Source organism: Eutrema salsugineum, unplaced genomic scaffold, assembly GCF_000478725.1.
Source record: "Eutrema salsugineum unplaced genomic scaffold, Eutsalg1_0 scaffold_4, whole genome shotgun sequence".
Lineage (NCBI taxonomy): Eukaryota > Viridiplantae > Streptophyta > Magnoliopsida > Brassicales > Brassicaceae > Eutrema > Eutrema salsugineum.
This window is the reverse complement of record NW_006256686.1, coordinates 15,518,147-15,540,814: the sequence shown is the minus strand read 5'-3', so window position 1 is coordinate 15,540,814 and position 22,668 is coordinate 15,518,147. Positions and strand designations below refer to the sequence as shown.

Genomic DNA, 22,668 nt, shown 5'->3' with positions numbered 1-22,668 from the left:
AGACAAGTATCTTAGAAGTTACACTCTCCGGAATGCAAAGTGGTCCCAGCTGCTCTGAATGCTGCGAGAAAGCCTTGCGACTTGGTTAACTCGCAGGCCTGAAGACGAATGCCTGGAAATTGATGCTGCGAGTTGAGAAGTGCGGGTAAGCTATCAATGGATGAGGTGTGAGGCTCCCGAGCAAGAAAATTGCTAAGTCCACAATACTGCGACTTGGGCATGCTACCTGGGAGACACTGGAACCAAGCCGCATGATCACTCGCAATCTACTCCGACTTGAGCCTGCGACCTGAGTGTAAATGAGACCAACCCGCACAGTTTGTACATTCCCCAGAAACCGCCTTGGTCCTGCGAGTTGAAGAAGAAGAAGATTAAGCCGCAGCAAGACTCGCAAAACACTCCTACTTGGGCGTGCGGCTAAGACAAAGCGATTTAAGTCTCACAAGACCAGTTCTTCATCTACTGCGACTTGGGCATGCTACCTGGGAGACACTGGATCAACCCGCAGTATTTCCACTTTACCCACTAAAGCGGGGTCAGGACCCGGTTTGTTCCGGGCTGACCCGGTTCGTTTTTAGAGAGATATAAATACTTTTTAGGGTTTTTTCCAAGAACTAAGTTTTGTTTTCTCTTGTTTCTCTTTCCCCTTTTGTTAAAAAAACAAGTTTGTTAAGAGATATCTCAAGGATTGAATCAATCTAAGTCTGTTTCTTATCATCTCATCATCTCATTTCTGCTTCTAATCATGATTAACATCATCTCTTGCAAAAGATTAGATGTGTTCTTCATGATTAGTGAGTAGTCATCTTTTAAGCTTCTAGGTGTGTAGATTAGGATGCTTAGATGTAGATTAATGATTGTTCTAGCTTAGATTCTCTTCTCCTTTCCTTAGTTAGCTGATCCTAATGCTAGATCCTTGCACATCACTTGGGTCTAGAATCTGGATTTTTCATGTACCAAAAGTGTTTGATGAAATGCCTGAATGAAAGCTAACTAAGGGTTTATGCATTAATGCCATGGGAATGTTTGTTAATTGCATAAATTATATATTAGAGTTGATTCTTAATGCTTACTAGTTCATATTTCACAAATGGGAATTTGTTTTGAAAATGGATTAGTATAGAGATTAATACCTTCATGAGAGGATTAATCTAGCTTTAAACTCTAAGTTGATTGGATTTGAGATCATGTGATGCTTGCTTTATCTTTCTGTATAAGATTCAGTCTTTCTTAGCTCTTATTTTGATGCACAAAGAGGCTGTCTGGTCATTTTAGACTTGGACCCTTATGCTTGTTGATTGTTTATTCATCTAATGGGAATTAGTCTTGAATTGGTAATTAACAAAGGGATTTCTGTCATGAGAATGAATTAATCTGATTAAGAAGCCTAGACTAAAGAGTAGCAAGTGTTGCATTATGTTCTTAGCATCATAAATCAATATCTAAAGCACCCTAATCAATGATCACATCTAGAGGTTTATCTTTCATCATTTGCTTTATCATCATTTCGTTTGCTTGCTTGTTTAGTAGTTCATTAATCATTTCTTGTTTGTTTCTTGTTTATGCTTTCTTGTTGCTGGTTTCACCAAACTCATCTTTTATTCAGCTTGACTTAAGAACTTGTCTTATAAACTAATGCCTAACTACCACACATATGGATTGACACCCCTTATACTACTTTGACAAGGGGATTGATAACCCTTATTAAGGCCTTGAAAACCTTAGTTATCAATTGGCGCCGTTGCCATATTGTGTGGGGATTGTTATCATTAGTTTCTGATATAGTTTTTGAGATCAAGTTTCTTTTGTTTTACTGATCACCTTTCAAGTTCTGTCTTTGTTCTCAGGTTTATGATCACAAGAAGCCAAGCCAGAAGACAAAGAGAAAGAGCTGTTCACTTGGAGAGGTTAGGAATGAATCAGCAAGTTGGGAATGAGCATCAGGATCAAGAAGCTGATCAAGGTCAAAGAGCTGGTAATGGGATTGGAATTCAGGCTCAACAGGCTCATGGTAGTAATGGAAACCACCAGAATCAGGAAGAGCCACCACCTCCACGTCCAAGACAAGTTGTGGGAGCTGGTGATGAGGCCAATGCTCAGGGTCAAAGACATGGGATTCATGCCCCAACACCTGAAAACGATTTTGAGATCAAATCTGGCCTGATCAACATGGTGCAATCAAACAGGTTCCATGGCTTGGCATTAGAAGACCCATTAGATCACATTGCCAACTTTGATAGAGTTTGTGATCTAACTAAGATGAATGGAGTGGGTGAGGACAGTTTCAAGTTGAGGCTATTTCCTTTTTCTCTAGGAAACAAAGCTCATCAGTGGGAAAAGTCTCTACCTCAAGGATCAGTCACAACTTGGGAGCAATGCAAAAGAGCATTTCTAACCAAGTTCTTCTCTTCATCAATAACAGCAAGGTTAAGAAATGAAATCTCAAGTTTCATTCAGAAGAACCATGAATCATTTTGTGAGGCTTGGGAAAGATTTAGAGGGTATACCATGCAATGCCCTCACCATGGATTCTCAGATTGTCAGCTGCTAAGTACCTTCTACAGAGGTACTTTACCAAAGGTCAGACTTCTCTTGGACACAGCTTCAAATGGTAATTTTATGACCAAGGAAGTCAATGATGCCATGACCCTAGTGGAGAATGTAGCTCAGAGTGATGAGCTTTATGGATCAGACTTTGAAAGGAATTCAAGAGGAGCTGTGAGTGCTGAAGAGGAAAGGACAAGGAAAGACATCAAGTCTCTCAATGAGAAGCTAGACACACTTCTCTTAGCTTCTCATCAGTCATCCAACTTTGTTAGAGATGTGAATCATGTGTTTCAAGACACATTTCAAAGGGAAGACATCACAGCTGAGGTGAACTTTGTAGGTGGCCAACAAGGTTACCAAAAGGGCTTTACCTACTACAAGAATCCCCCAAACAAGAGCTTCTATCCTCAAAACACTCAACAACAAGGTTTTGTCTCTCCCCAACAACAAAGTCTCCAACAGAACTCAGAGAATAAGGATCAAGAAGTGCAGAACCTGCTCCAGCAAATCCTCAAAGGTCAAGCAAGTGGTGCCATAGACTTCAACAAGAAAATGGCAGAGATTAACAACAAAGTGGATTGCACTTATTCTGATCTTCTAACTCAACTTTCAATCTTGGCTTCCAAAGTCAAGACTCTAGAGAACAACAAGGGCCACTGCAGTTCTCAAGCTCAAATATCTTTACCAGGGACATCAATTGCACATCAAACAGAATACTGCAATGCAATCCTCTCAAATGATGAGAATCATGCTGCTGTCCAAGAAATTGAGGACCTTCTCCATGGCAATGTCTCAAGTGAAAAATGCCTGAAAAAAGATGATGAGAACGCCATCATAGATGAGTTTGAGTTCCTGTTCTGTGATCTCAATGAGGACATTGAGAAAGAAGGTGGGGAGGCAGCTTCTTTTGATATGAGAAAGAATGATTCTGAGATTACTGAAAGAAAGGATCAGAGAATGGTTCAAGGAAGGACATCTGATGGAGTCTCTAGCACTGGTTCAACAAGGGTGAAACCCAAATCAATTCCCAAGCTAGGTAATCCAGGAAAGTTCTCCATCTCATGCTCTCTTGGAAGTTTGAAAGTGGACAATGCTTTATGTGATTCTGGATCAAGCATCAGTGTAATGTCTTTAAACATGGTGGAGAGACTAGGGATCAAGAGTCTTAAGCATCACCCCATGTCAATCACCTTTGGAGATTCATCCTCAAAGAAACCATATGGAATCCTTGAAGACTACCCATTGAAAATTGGTGAATGCATAGTTCCAACAGATTTTGTAGTTATGAAGATGAAGAAGACAAAAGAGCTACCTCTTTTGCTTGGAACTCCATTTCTGAACACCACAGGAGCAAGGATGGACTTTGATACTCAAAGAGTGGTGCTTGCTAAGGTAGATGATGAAGTATCTTATCCTCTTAAGCCTCTTCTTGCTGGGTTTTGTGGAGTTATATCTGATGATTCTGATGAGTTGAAACACTATGGGATGATGTATGTGGGGAGTATTGGAACTATAGAAGAAGCTCAACCCCTTGCATCTGTTGAGAAAAAGAAAGAATCCCTAATAAGACCTGATCTTGAGTTTGAAGGGGATTTCTTTAGTGATGATGAAGCTTGCTTGGAATCTCTATCTCCTACACCAAGTGAGAATGAGATCAGCAGCAACAAAGGCAATGGCTCAGGGTCTCAAGACAAGAACCCACCAAGAACCAGACCATTCACTCTTGAGTCACCTTCTCAGGTCTTAACTCTCACTCCTTGGAAGTTTGTTGGTGGAGCTGTTGAATACAAGGTTAAAGGCAATGGAAGATCAAGACCATTTGCCAAAGTCAGAGCTATCCTCACACCAGAGTTCATAGACAAAGGATCTGATGGTGTCCAAGAGCTGATGTACAAGGACCTCATGCTTGAATTCATGGACAAGACCTGGAGCATCAAAGCTCCTCCTCCCCCTTACTAAAAAGAGTGTAAGAAGTCAAACTTAGTGACTTTAAACAAAGTGCTCTTGGGAGACACCCCAAGCTTATCCTTGTATATAATCTTTTTAATATTTTCTCTCATTTCTTTTTGTGTTTTAGGATCTTTTGATGGGTTTTGTGAGTTGGTCTCAGGTTCTAGGTGATTTTTGGAGGACATAGCCCAGTGATAAATGAAATGGAGCATGTGAGAGGGCTGAGAGAAGTGTTTAAGGTCTGGAAAACTTGGAGGACGCCTGAGTGCTACCTGGGTGTGCGGCTTGGATAAAGAAAAGACTAACTCGCAGCAGGACCCGCAATCTACACCGAGTTGGTCGTGCTACCTGGTGCAAGAGGATCAGGCCGCACAAAAGAGAGGAAAGGCCAAGGTGACTAAGTGCTGAGTCCTGCGAGCTGGGCGTGCTACCTGGTGTAAGAAGACCAAGCCGCACAAAACCATGAAGAGGCCCGAAGTGTTTAAGTCCCAAATACTGCGGCTTGAGAGTGCGGGTCAGAAGAGAGGAAGCTAGGCCGCACGTCCATTCGCAAATTACTCCGGGTTGGGCGTGCTGGCTGGGAGCAAGGAGACCAGGCCGCACCAAAAAGAAGAAAGGCCGAGGTATCTATGTCCCAAAGTCTGCGAGTTGGTCCTAGACAAGTCCATGCCGCACAAGGGAGTTCAGGTTAAGCCAAATCCATCTCCAGTGGTGTCTGGCCTCATCTGGTGCAGATACTCACTCCCCTTTTGCACAAGAACCACACCAGGTATCACTCCAAACACTTGTAAATGAGCATTTAGCATTTTTCTTTATCTTTTGCATTTCATGTTTGATTTTTCCTCTTTCTCATGCTTTTATAACACAAGGGACTGTGTTATCTAAGTGTGGGGGAGGGGTTTTGTGTTTACTAATCATGTTTATTCTGCTCTTATTTTCCTTTTCACTTTGAGTCTCATTTTGCATTCATCTAAGTGCATATAAAAACCAAAAAAAAAAAAAAGGAAAAATCTGAAAAATTTTCACAAAAAATGCTCATGTAGTTGCATTCACATTTTAGGTTGAGTCTAGTTTGCATTTTCATATAGGTTGCATCATATGCAAATGGGAGTAATGATAGGTTCTTTCCTTGAGAGTACATCACTTTGAGAATTTGGATTAAATATGCTTGTGAAATGACTTATGTGCTTGCAAGGCTTGAAATGGTTTGAATCTGAGAAGCAAGTTTCAATTGAACTCAACTCTAATAAGTGAAAACCTTGAACTTGACTTGAAATTATCTTTTGATGCATTGTTTGAATAAGCTTGTGGATACCTATATACATATTTGAGCTAGAATCCTGTTTTTACCACCCTCTTCCTTAGCTCAAATAGCTGAGTCCACATCTCGATCAGTTTTCCTCACCTTGAACCCATCCTTCCTTCAAGCCAAATGTTTGTGTGTGATTGAAAGGCCACCTTGGATCAAACTTAGCAGAAAGTGTTAGGTTTAGAGCGACAAGGGCAAGTCTCATTGAGTGTTAAGTTCCATCATCAAGGAGCTGAGAGGTTTGGCAAGAACTAAGTGTGGGGAAATACTTGTTGGTGAGTGGAAAAAGGAGAGATGAGTGGAAAAAGGAGAGTGGTGAGAACTAGGGGATAGAAAAAAAGAAAAGAAATCAGTCTTGGAGTTTTGAGTCAAAGAAAGTGAGCTCTAGTGTTTTGAAAATCTAGCCTCTAAGTGAAAGGAAAAGAAAAGAAGCCAAAGAGCTCAAATGTTTTAAAAAGAAAGAAAAAGAGGCTAGAAGTTACAAAAGAAAGTGAAAAAGAGCTATGTAAAGTTTGAACTCCAAGACTTGAGTGTGGAAATGAAAAGTGAGTCCCCTAGTGAGAGGAAATTGAGTGTGGAAAGTGAGGTTCTTGAGAGGTTGAGCAAATGAGAAAGCTTTGAGTAGAGTGTGGGGTGGGATGAGTCCTTGCCCTTGTATGCATAGGTTGCTTTTTACCTTTAGCATTCTGCCAAAGTTTGATCATTCATAGAGAGATCCCCTTGCTGCATTGAACCCACTCAGGCGCTGATGAGACCATTTTAGTCTCATTACCTCACCCTAGCCAAACTTTGCTTGTTTGAACATTGCATCATTTGATCCACTTGGTAAAGAGCTTAATGAAAGTCAAAGAGTTGAGGAATAAGAGAACTTGTGGAGATTACTGTTGAGTTGATACATCAGAGTATGGTCTTGCATTGCATATTGAGCATGAACTTGAATTCTCTTAGTGGTCACTTTTCTCTTTCAAAGGAAAATGAGCTCCCAATGCATTCAACCTTTTCCTCTCATTTGTTTTGCTTGAGGACAAGCAAAGGATAAGTGTGGGGGAGTTGATATATTCATAAATTGCATCATTTAATGTACATATTCTAGTCCAAATCATGTCTCATTTGCATGCATTTTAGGTCTTTAAGCATTGTTTTAGGACTTAGGAGATGCATTAGGTCCCAATGAGTCTTTGCATATTTTGAGTGTTTATCAGGTGTATTTGGAGCTATTTGGAGCTGAAAAGATGAATCCAGGAAGTGGAACGGTGATCAAAGCTTGAAAAATGGTGAAATTGGGTCTTTGAGGTTATCGGCCATTCTCGCGCACCAGGAAGGTTTTTCTCGGCCAAAACGCGTACCGCGGGTGGATTTTTATCGGCCAAAACGCGTATCGGCTAAAGGATTTCTCGGCCAAAATCTCCGGGTGCAAACACGTCTCCGAAATTGCCTGTCCGGGGAACCTTCCGGTCCGATTCAGTTGTCGGGAGCTTCATAAAAGTTGGAGAGGATTGGATCACGGTTCCAGAGCACGTAAAATTATGGAATTCGGACGCGTGAGCAGAAAGTTAAGCTCGTCGGAAGAAACTCCTGTCTTGCTGCCGTTTTGGACCGAGCCGATGAGCTCCGAAGAATGCGAAGGACGGTGCACTTCCAGGCCGATTCAGTTTCTGGGGCCTTCATAAAAATCAGAGACGTTTGAGTATTTTTTCCAGAACGTCCAAGATCATTCAATTCTGAGCTATGAGCAGGAAGATACGGTCTCCGGAATGGACACATGTCTAGACGCCTCTCTCTGATCGTGTAAATGCACTGCAAAGATGAGCCCTTCCGGAAGCCTTCCACTTCCCAAGCACCGAAGCTTCCTTCACTAAAGTTGGAGATATATTAGTCCTCTGTCCTCTGCAACCAGAATCACTCAATTCAGACAAGTATCTTAGAAGTTACACTCTCCGGAATGCAAAGTGGTCCCAGCTGCTCTGAATGCTGCGAGAAAGCCTTGCGACTTGGTTAACTCGCAGGCCTGAAGACGAATGCCTGGAAATTGATGCTGCGAGTTGAGAAGTGCGGGTAAGCTATCAATGGATGAGGTGTGAGGCTCCCGAGCAAGAAAATTGCTAAGTCCACAATACTGCGACTTGGGCATGCTACCTGGGAGACACTGGAACCAAGCCGCATGATCACTCGCAATCTACTCCGACTTGAGCCTGCGACCTGAGTGTAAATGAGACCAACCCGCATGGTTTGTACATTCCCCAGAAACCGCCTTGGTCCTGCGAGTTGAAGAAGAAGAAGATTAAGCCGCAGCAAGACTCGCAAAACACTCCTACTTGGGCGTGCGGCTAAGACAAAGCGATTTAAGTCTCACAAGACCAGTTCTTCATCTACTGCGACTTGTGCATGCTACCTGGGAGACACTGGACCAACCCGCAGTATTTCCACTTTACCCACTAAAGCCGGGTCAGGACCCGGTTTGTTCCGGGCTGACCCGGTTCGTTTTTAGAGAGATATAAATACTTTTTAGGGTTTTTTCCAAGAACTAAGCTTTGTTTTCTCTTGTTTCTCTTTCCCCTTTTGTTAAAAAAACGAGTTTGTTAAGAGATATATCAAGGATTGAATCAATCTAAGTCTGTTTCTTATCATCTCTCATCTCATTTCTGCTTCTAATCATGATTAACATCATCTCTTGCAAAAGATTAGATGTGTTCTTCATGATTAGTGAGTAGTCATCTTTTAAGCTTCTAGGTGTGTAGATTAGGGTGCGTAGATGTAGATTCATGATTGTTTAAGCTTAGATTCTCTTCTCCTTTCCTTAGTTAGCTCATCCTAATGCTAGATCCTTGCACATCACTTGGGTCTAGAATCTGGCACTACAAGAAAACAATGGTTTTCCGACGGTCCATTACGACGGATTTGAAATCGTCGTAAATTTGCGACGATTTTACGACGATTTTACGTCTAATTTAAAAACCGTCGTAAAACCGTCGTATAAAAAAATCGTCGTAAACTCGACGTACAATTTACGACGAATTACGACGATTATACATCGATAACGAGAGATTTGCTAGTAAATGTAAAGTCGTCGTATATTCGTCGTAATTTTGCGACGACTTTACGACGACTTTGTTTCGATGTACATATTACGACGATTGTACGTCGAAAAAGGAGTTAGGTGAAAAACATTTAAAACATGTGTACCTAACATTTGTAGATTATCGCAAAATCGTCGTAAACTTGTCGTAATATTATTGGTGAATGTAAAACCGTCGTAAAAAGTCGTCGTAAAAGCGATGTAAAGCCCGAAATTTTCCTATAAATAGATCTTCATTCCTTCATTCAATCACAACACATCATCATTCAAACATAAGAGCATCTTCATCTTGGAGACCCATTGTAGGTCTCTTAAATTTTAGTATAGTGTTGTAAATCCTTATATATTGGGTTGTCCATTGCTGAAAACCCGAATTAAGATATTACTTTGAATCAAAGAAGTAATAATATTATAAGGTTAATTTACTTCATTCACGTGGCTAGACGTGACACAAGAGACCACCTATATATAGTTATTGTCTAATCAATAAAAAGAGATATTATTTTGAGTTTATTTTCAAGATGTCTATATACGAGCTAAGAAGTTGGATGTATATGCGTAAAGATTCAGATGGGGCGTTGACAGAAGAATTCAAGAACGGGTTAGAAATATTTATGTATCAGGCTACAAATATGGAGAGAACGAAAGATAGTGGGAAGATGTTTTGTCCTTGTTTGAAATGCAAGAATACGAGGTATACACTAACCAAAACCGTGTGGACGCATTTATTAAATAGAGGGTTTATGCCGCAATATTTTGTTTGGTATCTACATGGAGAAGGATATGGCAGTAATACTCATGGCAATGCTGGTAGTAGTAGTAATTACCAAAGTCATGTTGATATTGATGAATCGAATTATGGTCATCAGCCTAATCAGTATCAATATGACCAAAGTGTAGATCATGATAGGATGCACGAAATGGTGACTGATGCATTTCATGAAACGCATACGGGTAATGCTGTTGAGGAACCTAATGTAGATGCCAAACGCTTTTATGATTTGTTAGACAATGCTAATCAGCCAATCTACGAAGGATGTAGAGAAGGCTTGTCTAAATTATCGTTGGCAGCTAGGATGATGTCAATTAAAACAGATCATAACCTGGCTGAGGTTTGCATGGATGATTGGGCTGATCTTCTGAAGGAGTATCTACCGGAGGATAACTTGGCAGCGGGAACATACTACGAAATTCAGAAGTTGATTTTTAGTCTTGGTCTACCTTCTGAGATGATAGATGTATGTGTTGACAATTGTATGATTTTTTGGAAAGACGATGATCAGCTGGAGGAATGTCGATTTTGCCATAAACCAAGATACAGGCCTCAAACTGGTGGGCGTAAAAGGATACCGTACCAACGTATGTGGTATCTCCCTATAACTGATAGGTTAAAACGGCTTTATCAATCTGAAAGGACAGCTGCATCAATGAGATGGCATGCGGAACATACACAAGTAGATGGAGAAGTTGTTCATCCATCAGATGCAAAGGCATGGAAACACTTCAATACGGTATACCCAGATTTTGCTAAGTTCAAACGGAATGTCTATCTTGGTCTGTGCACTGATGGTTTTAGTCCATTTGGTATGTCTGGTAGACAATATTCATTATGGCCAGTAATCCTAACTCCTTATAACCTTCCTCCAGATTTGTGCATGCAAAGGGAATTTCTTTTCCTAAGTATTTTGGTTCCAGGTCCAAATCATCCGAAGCGAGCTCTCGATGTATTTCTTCAGCCACTCATCCATGAGTTGAATCAGTTATGGTATACTGGCGTTCGTACATATGACTGTTCTACGAGGAAGAATTTTACTATGCGGGCTGTGCTTATGTGGACAATAAGCGATTTCCCCGCTTACGGTATGCTATCAGACTGGACTACACATGGGAGGCTATCTTGTCCTTATTGTCTTCATCGAACTGATGCGTTTCAGCTAAAACATGGTAGAAAAACTTGTTGGTTTGATTGTCACCGAAGGTTTTTACCGGATAACCATCCATATCGGAGGAACAAGAGGTTATTTTTGAAGAACAAAAGTGTACGTGTTCCTCCTCCCGTTAATTTAACAGGAGCTGATATACAGGCGCAAATAGATCATTGGAGGGCAGAAGAAACAGTAACTTGTGGGGGAAACTGGCACACTCCTACAAATATGCCTGAAGGTTATGGAGTTCATCATAATTGGCACAAGAAAAGTATCTTCTGGCAACTACCTTATTGGAAAGATCATCTGCTCAGACACAATCTTGATGTCATGCACATTGAAAAAAACTTTTTTGATAACATCATGCATACAATTATGAACGTAGCGGGAAGAACAAAAGACAATGGTAAATCAAGATTGGATTTGCCTGATTTATGCAACAGAAGTGAGTTGCATCTGAGAAACGGGAAAGCACCAGTTCCTGTATTTCGGTTGAGTGCAGATCAAAAGTCAGCACTGTTCAGATGGGTTTCTTCTGACGTTAAATTTCCTGATGCGTATGTCTCTAATCTTTCCAAATCTGTTGAGAATGGGGTAAAGTTTGCTGGGATGAAAAGCCATGACTGCCATGTCTTTATGCAACGATTATTTCCATTTGCATTTGCTGAACTCTTGCCCAAAAACGTCCATGAAGCTATTGGAGGCATTGGTGCTTTTTTTCGGGATCTTAGTACACGAACATTATCAGTTTATGTAATATCACAACTAGCATTGAATATTCCAATCTTGTTGTGCAATATGGAAAAGATCTTCCCACCATCATTTTTTGATGTTATGGAACATCTTCCTGTTCATCTCCCATACGAAGCAGAGCTCGGTGGACCCGTTCAGTACAGGTGGATGTATCCGTTCGAGCGTTTCATGAAGCATCTTAAAGGCAAAGCCAAAAATCTAGCTAAAGTGGAAGGCTCAATTGTGGCGGGAAGCTTAACGCAAGAGACTTCACACTTCACGTCATACTATTTTGCACCGAAAGTACGAACACGCAAAAGAGCAACTCGTCGATATGATGATGGAGGAGTTGGCCATACATATGCCGTTGAAGGTGTACCTGACATATTCTCGCCGATCGGACGATCTTCTGTACGGTACCGTATGCCCAGTATACGGTACACGATCTTCTGGCGCAACCCAGTCGTGGGAGCATGAACAAACTCGACCCGGATCGAGCCTCCGGCACCTATTGGTACGTAAATTTTCCCAACAATATTTTTAAATTAATTAATTTTTCGTCTAATATATTTGATATTAATTAACTATTTATTTTTTTATTTGACTAGGTTTACGACCGACAATGCAGTAGGTCGTAACGTTTCGGATATCATCAAGGGGTTTTTCGTACAACCCCATACCAGCTACAAGAAGCTGGATCGGGCCACACTTGACACTTGGTTCAAGTGTTTTGCGGTAAGTACTTTCCTTTAATTTTATTTTTAAATTTTATCTTTTTACAATAATTACTAACTTCTTTTTTTTTCCTAGCAAAACTGGCATTGGGAACCATCCGCACACGGACGTGTGGAGACGGCCTTCAAGGAGAAGGTCAAATTCCACCTCAACAACACCGTTTCCGACTGGAAACGAAAGTGGGAGGACGAGGGCGACAAGGCCAAGCCGCCGCCTATGTCCAAGTTCGTCTGGCAGGGCCTTGTCCAGTTCTGGTCGGATCCAACCAACCAGACTACCGCCGCCAAGTGTTCCGTATCTAGGTAAGTCGTAGTTAATTTCATTAATATTTACATTATTTTTTTCCTTTTTTAATAGATTTTAATCAAAATATTTTTCAGGAACGCTACTGACGATGCGGGAAATAAGAAGAACGTCCCGCACACTTCCGGCCAGATTCCTTTTGCCGGAAGACGGCTTATGATGGTAAGCACATTGAAAAATCTTAAATTTTTTTTCTCAACTAATAATTAAACTCTTATTTCTTGATACTAATTAATTTTTTCTTTTTTATTTTGTAGGTCGAAGATAACGGAGGAGAACTTCCTCCGATGACGAAGGTTTTCGCCGAGACGCATAAAAAGCGTAACGGCGAATTCACGGATCCTCGGGCGGAGGAGATCTACAACGCCGCATGTGCGGCGATCGAGGAGCGACAGACGCAGCTGACTCAGCAGGCGCGTCAAACGTCTGACGGAGGTAGCTCGGTCCAATCGACCCCGGCGCTGACGGTCGCGGAGATGGACCAGATCTTCGAAGAGGTACGTAATTAATTATGAATACTTTTTTTAATTAATGTAACTTTAGTTTTAAATTAATTATATTCCTAACCATAATGTTTTTATATGTTTGTAGGTTGCCCCAAAGAAAAAGGGGCGGGTATTAGGGATGGGGTCCATCCGTGATACCCCGAGAGCTACGGCAACTGGTCACGTCCGGGCTCCGGCGGATCCGGTTATCCGCCAGGAGATCGATCAGATGCGGAACCAGTACGAGACGACGATCGACCGGTACGAGACGAAGATCGACATGCTCTACGGTCTTTTCGAGATCATGGGAGCCGACAACCCGGTACTCATGGCGCAGCTGGACAAGCTGAAGGCGGATGGGGTTCTCGGAGGATCGTCTGCCGTCGGGTCATCTACTAGGACTCGACCGCCGCCGGTGCAGACGGACGCGGAGATGTTCCGATCTCTCGGGGTCGACCCTCCTACAGCCGGAGCCGGAGATCAGGCGGCGGGACCATCAAACCAAAGACCCGGCAAGGAGCACGTCCAAGACGATGTCCAGGAGGCCGGTGACGGGATCGACGATATACATTTAGATTTAGATGACCTGTAGGGTTTTTTTTGTAAATTAAAATTTTTCAAATTGTAAATTATTTTTTTTATTTAAATTTTAATTCGAATTATTTTTTTTTTTTAAATTTTCAATTATTTTTTTTTTATTTTTCATATATATAAATCGTCGTATAATCGTCGTAATAGATTTATTCAAACCGTCGTAATGTCGTCGTACATATTACGACAACTTTACGACTATAATATACGACGACAAATACGACGATTATACGTCCGAGATTTACGACGATTTTACGACGCAATGAAGAAATACTTTACGACTGATTTACGACGATTATTGCGTCGTACATTTTACGACGATCTTACGTCGATCATTAACAACCACTTAACGACGGTTTAGGTGAAGACCAAGTGGACGCAATTCGATGTAAACTCGTCGTAAATTGTACGACGCATTTACGACGATTTTGTTTGCCTCGACGTTACGACGAAACAAAGTCGTCGTATATTATACGACGATTTTACGACGATTTGTCTATTACGACGATGAGTTTACGACGATTTTGAAATCGTCGGTAATCCGTCGTAATGGCCCTATTACGACTAATTACCGACCATTTCGGCCGTCGTAAAATGATGTTTTTCTTGTAGTGTGGGTTTTTCATGCACCAAAAGTGTTTGATGAAATGCCTGAATGAAAGCTAACTAAGGGTTTATGCATTAATGCCATGGGAATGTTTGTTAATTGCATAAATGACATATTAGAGTTGATTCTTAATGCTTACTAGTTCATATTTCACAAATGGGAATTTGGTTTGAAAATGGATTAGTATAGAGATTAATACCTTCATGAGAGGATTAATCTAGCTTTAAACTCTAAGTTGATTGGATTTGAGATCATGTGATGCTTGCTTTATCTTTCTGTATAAGATTCAGTCTTTCTTAGCTCTTATTTTGATGCACAAAGAGGCGGTCTGGTCATTTTAGACTTGGACCCTTATGCTTGTTGATTGTTTATTCATCTAATGGGAATTAGTCTTGAATTGGTAATTAACAAAGGGATTTCTGTCATGAGAATGAATTAATCTGATGAAGAAGCCTAGACTAAAGAGTAGCAAGTTTTGCATTATGTTCTTAGCATCATGAATCAATATCTAAAGCACCCTAATCAATGATCACATCTAGAGGTTTATCTTTCATCATTTGCTTTATCATCATTTTGTTTGCTTGCTTGTTTAGTAGTTCATTAATCATTTCTTGTTTGTTTCTTGTTTATGCTTTCTTGTTGCTGGTTTCACCAAACTCATCTTTTATTCAGCTTGACTTAAGAACTTGTCTTATAAACTAGTGCCTAACTACCACACATATGGATTGACACCCTTTATACTACTTTGACAAGGGGATTGATAACCCTTATTAAGGCCTTGAAAACCTTAGTTATCATTGGACTGTGCTATCTGCCAATAGTTGGCTACTGACATCATCTTGCAGTCACTGCCGTCAAGTTATGATCAGTTTGTTATGAACTACAATATGCATAATTTTGATTGAGCTGCATAAATGCTCAAATCTGCTGAACCAAACATCAAGAAGAGCATCCCTCACGTCCTTATGGTACAAGGGGGTAAAAATTTTAAGAAACTTGGTAAGAACAAAGGAAATGGTAAGGCAAGCCGGATTGAGAATCCAAGCAATCTGACCCTACTCCTAAGTTCAAACCTGGTGTTTCTGGTGCTGATAAGTACCATTATTGTAATGGTTCTTGGAATTGGAAGAGAAACTATTCTGAACAAGACTAAAGAGCTTCAAGTTATGGTGGTATTGAGTCATGAATGCAGTACCATCATTCAGAGAAAGTCCATCCAAAGAAAGTTAACTGATCCAGGGAGCTTCACACTCCCTTGTGCCATAGGGCCTCTGCTGTTTTCTGGATGCTTTTGTGATCTGGGAGCATCTGTCAGCTTAATGTCATTCTCCATAGCAAAGAAGCTTGGATTTAGAGTGTTCAAACCTGCTCGGATCTCTCTTGTCCTTGCAGTAAGATCAGTTAGGTTACCTGTTGGGATGTTGAAGATTTGCCTGTCAAGATAGGTGGTTTTGAGGTTCCTACTGATTTTATTGTGCTAGAGATGGATGAGGAACCAGTTGATCCTCTTATTTTGGGCAGCCCACTCTTGGCCACACCAGGAGCAATTATTGATGTGAGAGGTGGCATCATAGAGCTTCAACTTGGTTCTGAAAGGCTGAAGTTTGATGTGAATGCAATGATGAAGAAGCCAACAATAGAAGGGCAATGCTTCTATGTTGAGACAATGGATGAGCTTGCTGATGAGCTTTTAGAGGAGTTAAACACAGAAGATCATCTTCAGATAGCTTTAACAAAAGAACATGGAGACCATGGCTATCTTGAGGATGAAACTTCGGAGCTCATGAAGCTTTTAGACTCTCACAAACCAGAGGGAAGCACCAGTTCTTACTTGAACTTGCACTATGAAGGTTCAGAGGCTGAAGAAAACTGGTTTAGAAGCTCAATTGTGTCAAGACCTAGTATTCATATCGACCAGGATACACTCGGTGTTCAGCTCGGTGTGGGGGATGACAAAATGCCGAGAATATATCGACCAGCCACACCGGGTGAAATGAGGTCGGTGTCTCAGAATTCTGTGCAAGGAGACAAAGTCTTGACCCACACCAAGGTGTATTCAGTCGGTGTGCAAGCTCGGTGTGAGAGGGTCCAAAACACCGAAGAAATATCGACCTCCCACACCGAACAAAATCATGTTGGTGTGAACACGGCGGACAAGGAGGAAATGGGTTCTCAAGGGGGTTCTGAGGTGGTTCAGAGGCAGTACAACAATGCTGAGGGTGAATCACAAGGGGAACAGCTACAACAAGCCTCTCAAACAGCTTGGGAAAGAGATTGGGATGCAAACAAAGCACCTCAAGTGGAACTCAAACCTCTTCCCAAGGAGCTCAGGTATGCTTTCTTAGGTCTCAATGAGTCTTATCCTGTCATTATCAATGATAAGCTGTTAGAGGACCAAGAGCATAAGTTGTTAGATGAGTTTAGGAAACATAGGAGAGCCATTGGCTACTCTCTGGATGACATAAAGGGTATCTCACCCTCCCTATGCACTCATAGGATTCACTTAGAAGAAGAGTCTATGTCATCCATAGAGCACCAAAGGCGTCTCAATCCCAACTTAAAAGAGGTAGTGAAGAAAGAGATTCTCAAACTCCTAGAGGCTGGGATAATTTACCCAATCTCAGACTCTAGATGGGTTTCACCAGTCCATGTGGTGTCCAAAAAGGGGGGAATGACAGTAATAAGAAATGAGAAGGATGAGCTGATTGCTACTAGAACTATAACTGGACACAGGATGTGTATAGATTATAGGAAGCTCAATGCAGCCTCTAGGAAAGATCATTTTCCTTTGCCTTTTATTGATCAAATGCTAGAAAGGCTTGCAAACCATCCCTTCTTTTGTTTTATAGATGGTTCTTCTGGATTCTTTCAAATCCCCATAGATCCAAGAGACCAAGAGAAGACCACATTTACTTGTCCTTATGGTACATTTGCATACAGGCACATGCCTTTTGGTCTTTGTAACGCCCCTGCCACATTCCATCGTTGCATGATGCATATATTCTCTGACATCATTGAAGAGAAGGTGGAGGTCTTTATGAACGACTTTTCTGTCTATGGTTCCTCCTTCTCCGATTGTCTTTCTAACTTGTCACAGGTCCTGGAGAGATGTGAGCAGCATAACCTGGTGTTGAATTGGGAGAAATGCCACTTCATGGTGCAGGAAGGGATTGTACTTGGGCATAAGATCTCTGAGAAGGGCATAGAGGTTGACAGAGTAAAGGTAGAAGTGATGGTGAATCTGCAAGCTCCCAATTCAGTCAAAGGGATAAGGAGCTTCTTTGGTAATGCAGGGTTTTACAGAAGATTCATCAAATACTTTTCAAGAATAGCTAGGCCTCTGACTAGGCTGTTGTGTAAAGAGGTTGAATTTGTCTTTGATGCTGAGTGTGAGGAAGCTTTCAGGAAGATCAAGGAGGCATTGATCAGTGCACCAATTATCCAGGCCCCTGATTGGTCATTGCCCTTTGAGGTTATGACTGATGCTTCAGATTATGCAGTTGGAGCTGTGCTTGGCCAGAGGAAGGACAGGAAGCTTCATGTCATCTACTATGCCAGCAGAACCCTTGATTCTGCCCAGGAGAAGTATGCTACCACAGAGAAGGAAATGTTGGCAATAGTCTTTGCTTTAGATAAATTCAGAAGCTACCTGGTGGAATCAAAAGTCATTGTATATACTGATCATGCAGCCCTCAAGTATCTAATGACCAAGAAAGATGCCAAACCTAGGCTTTTGAGATGGGTCCTCTTACTTCAAGAGTTTGATATGGAGGTACAAGACAAGAAGGGTATAGAGAATGGAGCTGCAGACCATTTCTCTAGGTTAAGAGTGGACTCTGAAGTCCCTCTTAATGACTCTCTCCCTGAGGAATCATTGATGATGCTCAACTCTTATTTGGAGTTTGAAGAAGTGGATAGCATCCAAGAGAAGAGAATACCCTGGTTTGCTGATATTGTGAATGATATATTCATAAATTGCATCATTTAATGTACATATTCTAGTCCAAATCATGTCTCATTTGCATGCATTTTAGGTCTTTAAGCATTGTTTTAGGACTTAGGAGATTGCATTAGGTCCAAGAGAGTTTTGCATGGTTTGGAGTGTTAAACAGGTGCTTTTGGAGCCTATTTGGAGTGGAGGATGTGATTCAGATGAAGAAATGGAGTTGAAATGATCAAAAATGGTGAAAAGGAGCAATTTTGGGTTTCTCGGCAAAATGATGTACTGATGGCCGAAGATTCTCGGCCAAAATCCTTCCCGCGGGTAGCTTTCTCGGCCAAAAACACGTACCGCGGTCAAGTCTCTCGGCCAAAATCTCCGGGTGCAGACACGTTTCCGAAATCGCCCGTCCAGGAAACCTTCCGGTCAGATTCAGCTGTCGGAGTCTTCATAAAAGTTGGAGATAATTGAGTCAAGAGTTCATAACAATTGGAATCAAAGCATTTTGACCACGGAGCTGAAAGATATGGTAATCGGAAGACGAACAGGTCTCACCCTCATTCCGGAGCAATCCGATATTCCTGAATGATCGCCTGTCCGGGGAACCTTCCGGTCCGATTCAGTTGGCAGGCGCTTCATCAAAGCTGGAGAATATTAAATCAAGGGTCCAAAGCAAGTAAAATCATGGAATTCGGAGGCGTGAGCAGAAAGTTAAGCTCGTCGGAAGAAACTCCTGTCTCGCTGCCGTTTTGGACCGAACCGATGAGCTCCGAATAATGCGAAGGACGGTGCACTTCCAGGCCGATTCAGTTTCCGGGGCCTTCATGAGAATCAGAGAAATTTGAGTCCTCTTTCCAGAACCTCCAAGATAATTCAATTCGGAGCTATGAGTAGGAAGATACGGTCTCCGGAATGGACACATGTCTAGACGCCTCTCTCTGATCGTGTAAATGCACTGCAAAGATGAGCCCTCCAGGAAGCTTTCAACTTCCCAAGCACCGAAGCTTCCTTCACAAAAGTTGGAGATATATGAGTCCTCTATCCTCTGCAACTAGAATCACTCAATTCGGACAAGTATCGTAGAAGTTACACTCTCCGGAATGCGAAGTGGTCCAAGCTACTCTGAATGCTGCGAGAAAGCCTAGCGACTTGGTTAACTCGCAGGCCTGAAGACGAATGCCTGGAAATTGATGCTGCGAGTTGAGAAGTGCGGGTAAGCTATCAATGGATGAGGTCTGAGGCTCCCGAGCAAGAAAATTACTAAGTCCACAATACTGCGACTTGGGCGTGCTACCTGGGAAGCATGAAGATCAAGTCGCACATACACTCTCAATTTACTCCTAGTTAGGCGTGCTACCTGGTGAAAGAGGTCCAAACTGCAGTAAAAAGAGGAATGGCCGAGTTGTCTAAGTCATAAAAGCTGCGGCTTAGTCGTGCTACCTGGGAACAAAGAAGACCAAGCCGCACAAATGTTCGCAATTTACTCCAAGTTGGGCGTGCTACCTGGTGAAAGAGGTCCAAGCCGCAGCAAAAAGAAGAACAGCCAAGATGTCTAAGTAACAAACCCTGCGGCTTAGGTGTGCTACCTGGGAGACACTGGACCAACCCGCAGTAATTCCACTTTACCCACTAAAGCCGGGTCAGGAACCGGTTTGTTCCGGGCTGACCCGGTTCATTAGCACTTAGTATATATAGCTTTTTGGGAGAAAAACCCTACATGTTATCTTCTACTTAGTTTTCTCTCTAGTTTTCTTTCCTTTTTAGTGTAAAACGTTTTTGATTAAGAGATATCTGAAGGTATTTTATCATTCCAAGTCTGTTTCTTATCATCTCATCATCTCATTTCTACTTCTAATCATGATTAACATCATCTCTTGCAAAAGATTAGATGTGTTCTTCATGATTAGTGAGTAGTCATCTTTTAAACTTCTAGGTGTGTAGATTAGGGTGCTTAGATGTTTGATTGGTGATGTTTAGGGTTTAGATTCTCATTCCATTTCCTTAGTTAGCTGCTCCTAATGCCAGATTTCCTTGGGAAAGTGAAATCTGGGTTCATAGACATTTCATGCACGAAAAGTGTTTGATGAAATGCCTGAATGAGCTAACTTAAGGGTTTATGCCTTTTTCATCATGGGAATGATTTGTTAAATGCATGAATGACATATTAGAACTGTTTCTTAATGCTCATTGATTCATATTTCACAAATGATGATTTGGTTTGAAAGTGGATTAGTGTAGAGATTAATGCCTTCATGAGAGGATTAGTCTAGATTAGAGTTCTAAGTTGAAATGTTTGAGATCATGTGATTGCTTGTTATGTCTTTCTGTATAAGATTCAGTCTTCTTGGTTGAGAGATTGTTTGGTCACTTATTAGGCTTGATGCATTATGCTTGCTGATTGCTTGATTATATCAAATGGTTGTTAGACTTGATTAAGTGATTAGCAAAAGGATTATTGTCATGGGAATGAACTAATCTGATTAAGAAGCCTAGACTAAAGAGTAGCAAGTGTTGCATTATGTTCTTAGCATCATGAATCAATATCTAAAGCACCCTAATCAATGATCACATCTAGAGGTTTATCTTTTATCATTTGCTTAATCATCATCACTTTGTTTTGTTTGCTTGCTTTGTTTAGTTCATTCATAATAGCTTGCTTGTTTCTTGTTTTATGTTTTCTTGTTGCTGGTTTCACAAAACTCATCTTTGATTACTTGACTTAAGAACCTATCACATAAACTAGTGCCTAACTACCACACATATGGATTGACACCCCTTATACTACTTTGACAAGGGGATTGATAACCCATCTAAGGCCTTAAAAACCTTAGTTATCAATTGGCGCCGTTGCCATATTATGTGGGGATTGTTAGCATTAGTTTCTGATATAGTTTTTGAGATCAAGTTTCTTTTGTTTTACTGATCACCTTTCAAGCTCTGTCTTTGTTTTCAGGTTTATGATCACAAGAAGCCAAGCCAGAAGACAAAGAGAAAGAGCTGTTCACTTGGAGAGGTTAGGAATGAATCTGCAAGTTGGGAATCAGCATCAGGCTCAAGAAGCTGATCACGGTCAAAGAGCTGGTAATGGGATTGGAATTCAGGCTCAGGTCCATCAGGGACACGCTCAGGGTAACCAGAACCAAGACCGACCTCAGGTTAATCCACCACAGCCCCACCTAAACCCACCCATACGTCATCAGCCACAACCAGTCTTTGTTGGTGAGAATGACCGAGCTTATGCACACCAGTATGGAGCAGGAATCAGGCCACCTCCTGTCCAAAACAACAACTTTGAGGTGAAGGCCTCTTTGATCAATATGGTTCAGAATCAGAAGTTCCATGGCTTACCTATGGAGGATCCCTTGGAGCATCTGGATCAGTTTGACAGAGTTTGTGATATCACTAAGATCAATGGGGTATCTGAAGACAGCTTCAAACTGAGATTGTTCCCATTCAGCCTTGGAGATAAGGCACATCAGTGGGAAAAGAACCTCCCAAGAGGATCCATCCACACATGGGAGCAATGCAAGATTGCCTTTCTATCCAAGTTCTTCTCAAGCTCAAGGACTGCAAAGCTAAGGAACCAGATTTCCAGCTTCACTCAACATTCTAATGAGACATTTGGAGAAGCTTTGGACAGGTTTAGAAGCTACAAAAATAAGTGTCCACATCATGGCTTTTCAGAAGCCTCCCTCCTTAGCACTTTGTATAGAGGAGCTGTTCCTAAGATCAGGATTCAGTTGGACACAGCATCAAATGGAAATTTCTTGGCAAAAGAAATCAATGCAGCTATGGAACTTGTTGAGAACTTAGCCATGAGCCAAGACACTTATGGGGAAGATTATGATAGAAGCTATAGAGGAGAAGATTCTGGTAGACACCAAGAGCTGGAAGAGAAGTTTAAAGTGTTGAATATAAAGCTTGACAAAGCCCTAGCTGCCACTCAAAAGCCTATACACTATGTGAGTGAGGAGAAGAGATGCTTCACAAATATCAATGAAGAGGGTCTCACACAAGAGGAGTTGCACTTCATTGGAAATCAAAACAAGTTCAATGGTTACAACAACTTCAACAACCACCAGAACTTGTCCCATAGGAGCAACAATGTGGCCAACCCCCAAGACCAAATATACCCTCCTCAAAGCTTTGTTCAACAGAATCAGTACCAAGGTAACTCCCAAGGTCAACAGGGTTTTCAGCAACCAGCAGTTCAGAATCAAGGGAATAGCTTCACAAATCAAGTCAGCCTACAGCCAAAGGCTCCACCTCCTGGTTTTGGCCCACCAACTGTTCAACAAAGTCCTGATTTCAATGTTCTTCTCCAACAGCTCTTACTAGGACAACAAAAGATGGTATCTGACCTGGAGACACTGGGCACTGAACTAAAGTCTATTAAAAAGAACAAGGGCATCTGCACTTCAGAACCACAAGTCTCTCTTCCTGGTAAAGCTCTTCAAAACTCAAAAGA

General features: G+C 41.5%; 2 non-coding genes across 2 annotated transcripts; both read right to left on the bottom strand.

The window, feature by feature from the left end:
* Positions 1 to 2,424: 2,424 nt before the first annotated feature.
* LOC112084731 lies at positions 2,425 to 2,531 on the bottom strand. The gene has a single exon (XR_002898392.1). It is a non-coding gene; the product is annotated as a small nucleolar RNA R71 (small nucleolar RNA).
* Positions 2,532 to 21,772: 19,241 nt separating this feature from the next.
* LOC112084831 lies at positions 21,773 to 21,879 on the bottom strand. Its single transcript, XR_002898490.1, has one exon. It is a non-coding gene; the product is annotated as a small nucleolar RNA R71 (small nucleolar RNA).
* Between the last annotated feature and the right edge of the window lie 789 nt (positions 21,880 to 22,668).